The sequence below is a fragment of the Zea mays genome, chromosome 5, assembly GCF_902167145.1.
Source record: "Zea mays cultivar B73 chromosome 5, Zm-B73-REFERENCE-NAM-5.0, whole genome shotgun sequence".
NCBI classification, from domain to species: domain Eukaryota; kingdom Viridiplantae; phylum Streptophyta; class Magnoliopsida; order Poales; family Poaceae; genus Zea; species Zea mays.
This window is the reverse complement of record NC_050100.1, coordinates 25,542,690-25,551,171: the sequence shown is the minus strand read 5'-3', so window position 1 is coordinate 25,551,171 and position 8,482 is coordinate 25,542,690.

The window sequence follows — 8,482 nt, the reverse complement described above, 5'->3', positions numbered from 1 at the left end:
AATAGAAATGATTTCAAATTACAAATGTACCTTCGGTCCCGAGAGAAGATAAAAAGTACAAGCGTGACGCAAAAGCAAATGCCAAGTCAGCGTGAACAGTACGGGGGTACTGTTCACCTATTTATAGGCACGGGATACAACCCATACAAAATTACATACATGCCCTTTACATTTGGTGATAATTCCATAGCAATCTATCGAGGTCTAAATGGCCTTTTCATCTTTAAGTCGGTTCCCTTTTCTGCGAACATGCCGAAGCTTTCCTGCTTCACAGCTTCGGCACTGCCAACCTTCGTATCTTTTGAGGTTCTCCCTCTTTGACATAAGTCCGAAGGTACCTGTTCACACATTACACTCTAGAAACACTGTTAAATCATGTTTTTGAGGACCTTCGGAAGCCGAAGGCCCCCAACAGTTGCATAAAATATTGCTATTTCTGCAAAATATCTTGAGCTCCACATATTTCATGCATTATATCTGATTTCCCCATTCCGCGGGTGAAGGTGGGCTGCTGAGTACGTTTGTACTCACCCTTGCTTATTTATTTTTTATTCAGAAAAAGGAGATCGGGTAAGAGTTACGACTGTTCCCAACCTTGCCTGTGGCTGTTGGACCGCTGATTTGCTTCGCTGCGTATATCGGGCTGCTTCAGCCCCACTCTGATGATATGTCCCAAGTTGTGGACCAACTCTTAAAGTTGATCGCCACCTTTATAGGTTTGTCTCGTTTAAGCAGATCTGAAATCATCTGTTGTATAAATGTGTTTACTAGCCTCCTGGGACTAGTAATTGTATCACATTTGAGTCCCAGAGGATTGGGGCGCTTCAGGTGGTATCAGAGCCAGGTTGGCCGCAGGATGTAACCCTTAGCCTGATCCAAAAGTTTTTGAGTCAAAACTATTTTCTAAAAAAAATTTCTTGCTCTCATCCCTTCATTTCAAAAATGTTTTCCCCCTTTCCTTCTCTCAGAAGTCAGATGGAGGTCCGCTGCCAAACCAGCTTTTGCCAGAATGAAGATGGTTTCCCCAAGTTGTTGAAAGCATGCACAGTCCGCCTCGGAATCAGGAGCCAGCCAGAGTATGATGGTCGTGAATTCGTCGAGCATGGCACAGAGAAATGTGTCGTGACTGTGTACATTGGATCCAGTCCGCACCATGTGGAATGGAGTGTCACTGCTGCTGGGCACAGATTCAAAGACACATGTCAAGTCGTTGCTCGCAAGGCATTGAGGACCCTATGTCAGATCTATGAAGAAGAAGTGGCCGACACCCCGCTCAGATTCTTTCCGCCCTTTCAGAGAAACTGTCCCGTTTGGATGGCCAGGATGCGTGCATTGGAAGTGCAGCAGTTGCTTGAGGACGACCCCTCAGTCGTGTACCTCACCGCATACCTGCTCACCCTGGATGCACAGTATGATTTCTTGGCTCGGCACCACCGTCAGATGATTGCCCGAGCAGAAGATGCAGAGAAGCGCAACCGTAAGCTCCATGTGGATCTCACCACAGCTCAAGCCCGTGCAATTGCCTTGGAAAGTCGTGAAGTCATTGCTGTCGAAGCCCTGAAGCAAGCCAAGGATGAGCATGTCCAAAAGCTGATGGAGGCCTACTTGGTCACCCATAACCAACGTAGAGCCCTGCGGATCCAAGAGCCCACTTCATCCAACCCTGTTCAACGCATCAGAGCTAAAGACCCCCAAATTCTTGAAGGTCACCCGATCTCTATCAGAGGAGAGAAGAAGGCTTGGGAACTACCGGAAGGAGCCATAGTCTTGGAAGGAATTCCAGTCTTCCCTCAGGCTATGGATAAGCAAGAGCACCCCGAGTCCTCCCAAGATCCCCTGCTAGAGTTGTTTGAGCCCCTCACCATAAAGAAGATTCCAGCACCGTCCCGTGAGATCAAAGAAGAAGCTGCAAGCACCCCACCAGCACCGCCCTCTGAGGAGCTACAAGAGTCAGTCCCGCTTGAAGAAGAGTTCAACCCCGTCTTGCCATCTCAGTCGCTGCCAGAAGAAGTCATCAACATCAGCTCCCTCTTGACCCATCCAGGAGATGTCTCAGATTGAAGTTGTGTGCAAGCCTTGCTAGAAGAGAAGCTGTCTGGTCTGAAGTTAGTTATGCCCAGTCCTCTGCATGCATTGGGTAGTGAAGTTTTTCTTCACTTTGGCTAGAGCCCTGCATGTATGAGAGGTAACCGTGTAGCCCCGTATTTTGAAAAACTCTAATTGTGTGGCCCCCTAGGGCATTTCAAAATGAATTTCGCTTGATGTTTTCTCCCCTTTTGAGTGCATATGTGATGCTTTAACGTTAGTGCTCATAAGTCGTATTTAAGCATAGTTCTCAGTTTAGGAGCCGAGCAATAGTAGTTATGCTTAGCCCTCGAATCTGAGTAGTCCGTGCTTTGAAAAACTCTATTCTTCCCCTATTCAAAACATTTGATTTGTTTGTGCTTATCATTGCTGAACTTATATGTTTTCTTTCTTTTTAAGAAAGGTTTTCTCTAAAAACATAGATAACAAATTAGAGCTAATCCTCACCTTATGCTTCCATTCTCATCTTAACCCATCTCAAGAGAAAAGCACCTTACCCAAGAAGATATCGGGAAGCTTACCCTTGAAGCCTAGAATAAGCTACAAAAGAAACCAGTCCACCCGCTCAGTCAAAAGGACCGACCGTGAGAATCAAAGCACTGCCCCTGAGTCAAAGTGAACAAGAAAAGAGGACAGAAGGAGTTATTACCATACAGAGAGGCAAAGATTATTGGAACCAGAGACCGCAAACATCAGGGTCATCGACCCCACCACTCACTCGTACCCCCGCACGCGTGCCCGCCTCCATGCGCACCACCACCGCCCATGCCCCCCTTTGCAGCGCACTACCGCCGCCCACCTCCCTTTGCAGCACACCCACCACCACCATCGTCGCCGGCAATAGCCCCCCCACCACTTGTCGCACCTGCTGCCGCGTGTCACCTGCTCCGTCATCGCCACTCCGCACCCGAGCACCCCCACTCGCTTATAAATTCCCCCACCAGCTCCCTCAACTCCCATCTCGCTCAAAGCAAAGCACACTCCAGATAAACCCCCTGCCAAATAGCAAGCAACTCCATTTTCCACTCCCTCACCCCTAAGATCACAATGCTCGGTGATTCTTGGGTTGAAGACTGTTGTACATGGTTCATAATCTTTGGTTTCCTCCAGTGTACGATAATAATACTCTTTGATAGAATCCTCTAGTGGGAAGAGCAAAGAGAAAGAAAGATGCAGTGAAAAGTGAAAAGTGAGAAGAGAAAAGAAGATAGTGAAGAAAAGATAAGAAGGTTCTCCCAGAATCAACCCTGTGTCAGTCATTTCTCCGCAGCCTGCTCAAGCAACATCAGAAGAAGGCCCCGTAACACCCTTGTTATGAGGTACTTCAAGGAGTTCAAATCCCCAAGATTCAAGAGTTCTACCCTCATTCTTTTTAAGTGGGGTAGTGTTCCAGTAAGGTTCCTGCTATGGAGAAAAAGAAGAAGGCATGTAGCAAGCTTGTGGAAGACCAGATCATCGAAGCTTATAAGTTTCTGGATGAGAAGTGGTCACCCAAGTTCCGTTGATGAAGCACCAGAAGACTAGTCAAAGAAGAAATCCATGTGGAAGTCCGTAAGAGGAAGGTTTGCGTGTTGGCATCGATGCTTCCTCAATAAGCTAGCTGCCAAGCGAAACCGAGAAGCCTGAAGATGATCCTTGAGTAGCCAGAATCAGCATTTGCAATCATCAACCAGATGCTCCTCCAAGGCCAGATTTTGTTGAAGCTCCATCTCCTCGAAGAGTTGCAAAGTGAAGATATGTAGCTGAAGTAAAGCTATACCCATAACCCTTCTAAGCCGAATCTCGAGGACGAGATTCCTTTTAAGTGGGGTAGATTTGTAGCATCCCAAAAATTCAAATTCTGAAATTTTCTCAAACTTGCCCTAAATTCAAAATGAATTTCAAATTTCATTTCAAAATGTTTGTTTGCGAGTTGATATCAACAAATAAAATTATAGTGGTCTATATTCCTCTCCAAAATCATCCTCAAAATATCCTACAAATATGTCCCCAGTGATCCCCCTCAAACTCTTTCAGAAATACTGCCCAAATATTCCACCGATAATTCTCAAGATATTTTCCTCCTCAAAAATACCTTCAGAATCAATTTTCAAGTCCCCACAATTATTTTCTCCATAGCTTTCCTCATGCTCATACGTATACGTATGCCTCCGGTGTCATACGGTGAGCTCTACAAGCTAATTACACTCATATAAGACAAATCCATGCTAATCTCCCACTAATCCTCTCATCCTCCCACTAATCCTCTCATCCCTCCCCCTAATCCCCCCACCATGGCTATAAATAGAGGGGCAAGGGCCTCCTCTCATCCCACTCCAAGCCATTTCATGGCAACTCCCTCCCCCCACACCCACACGCCCACTCCCACTCCACCATCCACACAAGCACACACTAGCACAAGGATCGTTCGATCGTTCTTCGATCGTTCGTCCCCCTGTTCTTAGTTTGTTCATTCGTTCGTCCGATCGTTCGATCGTTTGTCCGATCGTTCATGGTTCGTTCGTCCGATCGTTCGATCGTTCGTCCGTTCGTTCGTCCAAATAATCTTTTTCCTGCCGTTATGCTGCCGAAATTCCGATCGTTCGTTCGTCCGATCGTTTGATCGTTCGTCCGATCGTTCATGGTTCGTTCGTCCGTTCGTCCGATCGTTCGATCGTTCATCCGTTCGTTCGTCCAAATAATCCTTTTCCTGCCGTTATGCTGCCAAAATTCCGATCGTTCGTTCGTTCGATCATTCGATCGTTCATCGTTCGTTCATAGTTCCTATTCATCGTTCATCGTTCGTTCATAGTTCCTATTCATCGTTCATCGTTCGTTCATCGTCACTATTTACCATCACTATTTACCGTCACTATTTACCATTACTTTTTACCGTTACTTTTTACCGTTTATCGTTACTTTTTACCGTTACTATTTACCGTTACTTTTTACCGTTACTATTTACCGTTACTTTTTACCGTTACTTTTTACCGTTACTATTTACCGTTACTTTTCACCGTTACTTTTTACCGTTACTTTTTACCGTTACTATTTACCGTTACTTTTTACCGTTACTATTTGCCGTTACTATTTACCGTTACTTTTTACCGTTACTTTTTACCGTTACTATTTACCGTTACTATTCACCATTACTATTCATCGATCATCCGATCACCCCAAATTTCAACTACTCATCCATCATGCTGTCCAGTCCACCTAAGACCAGCCAGACTCATATTCCAGTTATACAAACTCCGGTGACTATGATTTTCCTTCCAGTGGGAACTTCCCATCTGGTCACCCATCCTAGGTTTCTCCAAGTTGAGCACGCTTAACATGAGATTCCTTCGAACCAGGCTTCCAAACTCAGATTCCAATAATTCTCGTTTCTAAATTCTTATCAAACTATTCCCTATCCAACCATGCCATCCCTTAAGCATGGTTCATGTTCCAGAAAAATCCCAAAATACTCTTGTCCCATATTCTGCCTATAACTCTCCTGTTCATACCAAGTCAGACAATTCATTCGTCACTATTCTCACCAACAGTGAACTTCACTGTGCTACACCACATACACCCAGCTATAAATACACTCAGCTACCCTCTCCCTCTCCACACACTCAACACCCTCAGCCAAGGCAAACACCCCACCCACTCAGTTACTCCGCTCTGCCGGCTACACGCATAGTGTCGCTTCGCCTCCAGTTCACCCTCCTGGTAAGCACCTCCGCTCCACCACTAGTAGTATCTCAACACCACATGACACATATTCTACTCAAGACTCTACCCATCCATATATCACTATTCTGACCACTATACTAAATATTTGTTGGTATACTTATTGGTTTGTATGTTTGCTTGTTCATGTTGCATAGTTATCGGAGTGTTCGTACCGTCTCGTGGAGGCCAGATCTACAAGTCTACGCCAGGAGCCAGAAGCCAGTTTCACGAGCTCTGTTTCCCCTTCGCCGGATAAGCACGGCAAGCTCACTGGATCCCTTTGATGCATAAATTACCTATGATTTTTCAACCACAATCCTCAGCCTATTATTTTATGCATGATATGATTTTGAGACAAGTTATTATGGCCACCCAAGCCGCTTGCCGCAATCAATCCTTAATATATTTGATACAAATGATTTGAGAAAAGGTGTGAGTTTTTCAAAGGAAAATGCTTTTCAAAATGTGTATGATGAAGGGTTTTCACCCTTATCACCTTGTGAGTGGGATAATCAGGGACTCCCTAGTTTAAGGGAGGGCCTAAGGGATGGCTCAGCTGGTTTAGGCATGAGCAGAAGGATTGTCCCCTCGTATAAGGACCGGTTTGTCATCCTTCACTACCTGTACTCATGATAAGTACAACCACTCGAGACTGTGTGGGCAGTCACTCAATCTGAACTCGTACGGTCCAACCCCAGGGTTATGAAGGCTGGGGAGCACCGGGAGGATAAGGAGGGGGAAAGTTTTGTCTGGTTTGGACATGGTGGTGGCCTGACTCCTTCCGGATAACCGTTAAGGTTAGGACGTGCGGGGAAAGAAAGATATTCGGATTCAGATCTCACTGATCATGAGATCGCAGAGCCGGACTAGTGGGTAAAGTGTACACCTCTGCGCAGAGTTTGAAAACCTATTCGAATAGTCTGTGTCCACAGGAATGGACGAGTCTGGTGTGGTATGGCAATTAGTGTTTTGCTTTCAAAAAAGAGGTGCGTTTGAGAAAAGTGGTTCTTTTAAAAGGTTCGGCGGTTGAGCCGTGAGCTATGGTGGACGGGAAGTCCAGTGGCTGTTGTTGAAAATGAAAACCAGTGGGAAACTGCTGAGATACCTGGATGGTTTAGTCTAGGGGATTTTGTTATAATACTGAAAAACTTCCTGCTCCTTTAGGAGAGGATGCGCTTTGCAAAATACAAAATGTTTTACAAAACAACCCTGCATAAAATATTGCTATTTCTGCAAAATATCTTGAGCTCCACATATTTCATGCATTATATCTGATTTCCCCATTCCGCGGGTGAAGGTGGGCTGCTGAGTACGTTTGTACTCACCCTTGCTTATTTATTTTTTTTCAGAAAAAGGAGATCGGGTAAGAGTTACGATTGTTCCCAACCTTGCCTGTGGCTGTTGGACCGCTGATTTGCTTCGCTGCGTATATCGGGCTGCTTCAGCCCCACTCTGATGATATGTCCCGAGTTGTGGACCAACTCTTAAAGTTGATCGCCACCTTTATAGGTTTATCTCGTTTAAGCAGATCTGAAATCATATGTTGTATAAATGTGTTTACTAGCCTCCTGGGACTAGTAATTGTATCACATTTGAGTCCTAGAGGATTGGGGCGCTTCACTCTATGAGAATGTCCACCGAAGCGGAGTTGCTTGGCGGGTCGAGGCCGAATCCAAAAGGCGCGAGATGGGAATCGGTCGGTACCTTTTGGTCGACGGGCGGTGACGAAGTCACGTCAGGGACTGACTGCACCGTCGTCTCAGGTACGAGGGTGACGCCCAGCAAGTCCTTCGCGAGCGTGCTGGCGTCGTCCGTTTGCTCGAGGTTGGTGTGTTGCGGGGAGACGGCGCTCGTCTTCGTCTCAGACGCGAGGCCGATGCCCGACGCGCTCTCCGTCGGGGCGCCGGCACCGTCGACTCGCTCGACAGCCAACGAGGTGCCGCCTCCCGCTTGGCCTTGGTTGCCCCGCCTCCTCCTCCATCGGCGGGGGAGGGGACGGGACAAGCTCGAATGTCGTCCTTCCACCACGTGGGGAAGGCGTCGTCGATTTCCCCGCCGGCGGGCGAGTTGTCGACCACCATTGTCGTTGTTGCGCGGCGGGGGAAGGAGTATCATGTCGTAGCTGCCGTCGAGGGACATGAACTCAAGACTCCCGAAACGGAGCACCGTCCCGGGCTGGAGATGTTGCTGGAGACTGCCCATCTGGAGCTTGACGGGAAGCTGTTCGTCAACACGCAGCAGGCCCCTACCTGGCGCGCCAACTGTCGGTGTTTCGAAACCCGGGGGGTCCCTGGACCGACAAGTGAATTGTCGCCGCGTGCCCCAGCCCAAATGGGCCGGCGCGAGGCGTAACGCGAAGGGGGGAGAAGAGCAGCCGGAGGGAGACATGCGTGAGAGGTGGAACCCGCGGCCTTCGTGTTAGCCCCACGCCCAGGTCGGGTGTGCTTGCAGTAGGGGGTTACAAGCGTCCGCGCGGGAGGGAGCGAGCGGCCTTGCGCGAGCGCCGTCCCGTCCTTCTCCGCGCGGCCAACCCTCTGTAAGAGGGCCCTGGACCTCCCTTTTATAGGCGTAAGGAGAGGATCCAAGTGTACAATGGGGGTGTAGCAGTGTGCTAGCGTGTCTAGCGGAGGAGAGCTAGCGCCCTAAGTACATGCCATCGTGGCAGCCGGAGAGGTTTTGGCACCCAGTTCGTGTGATG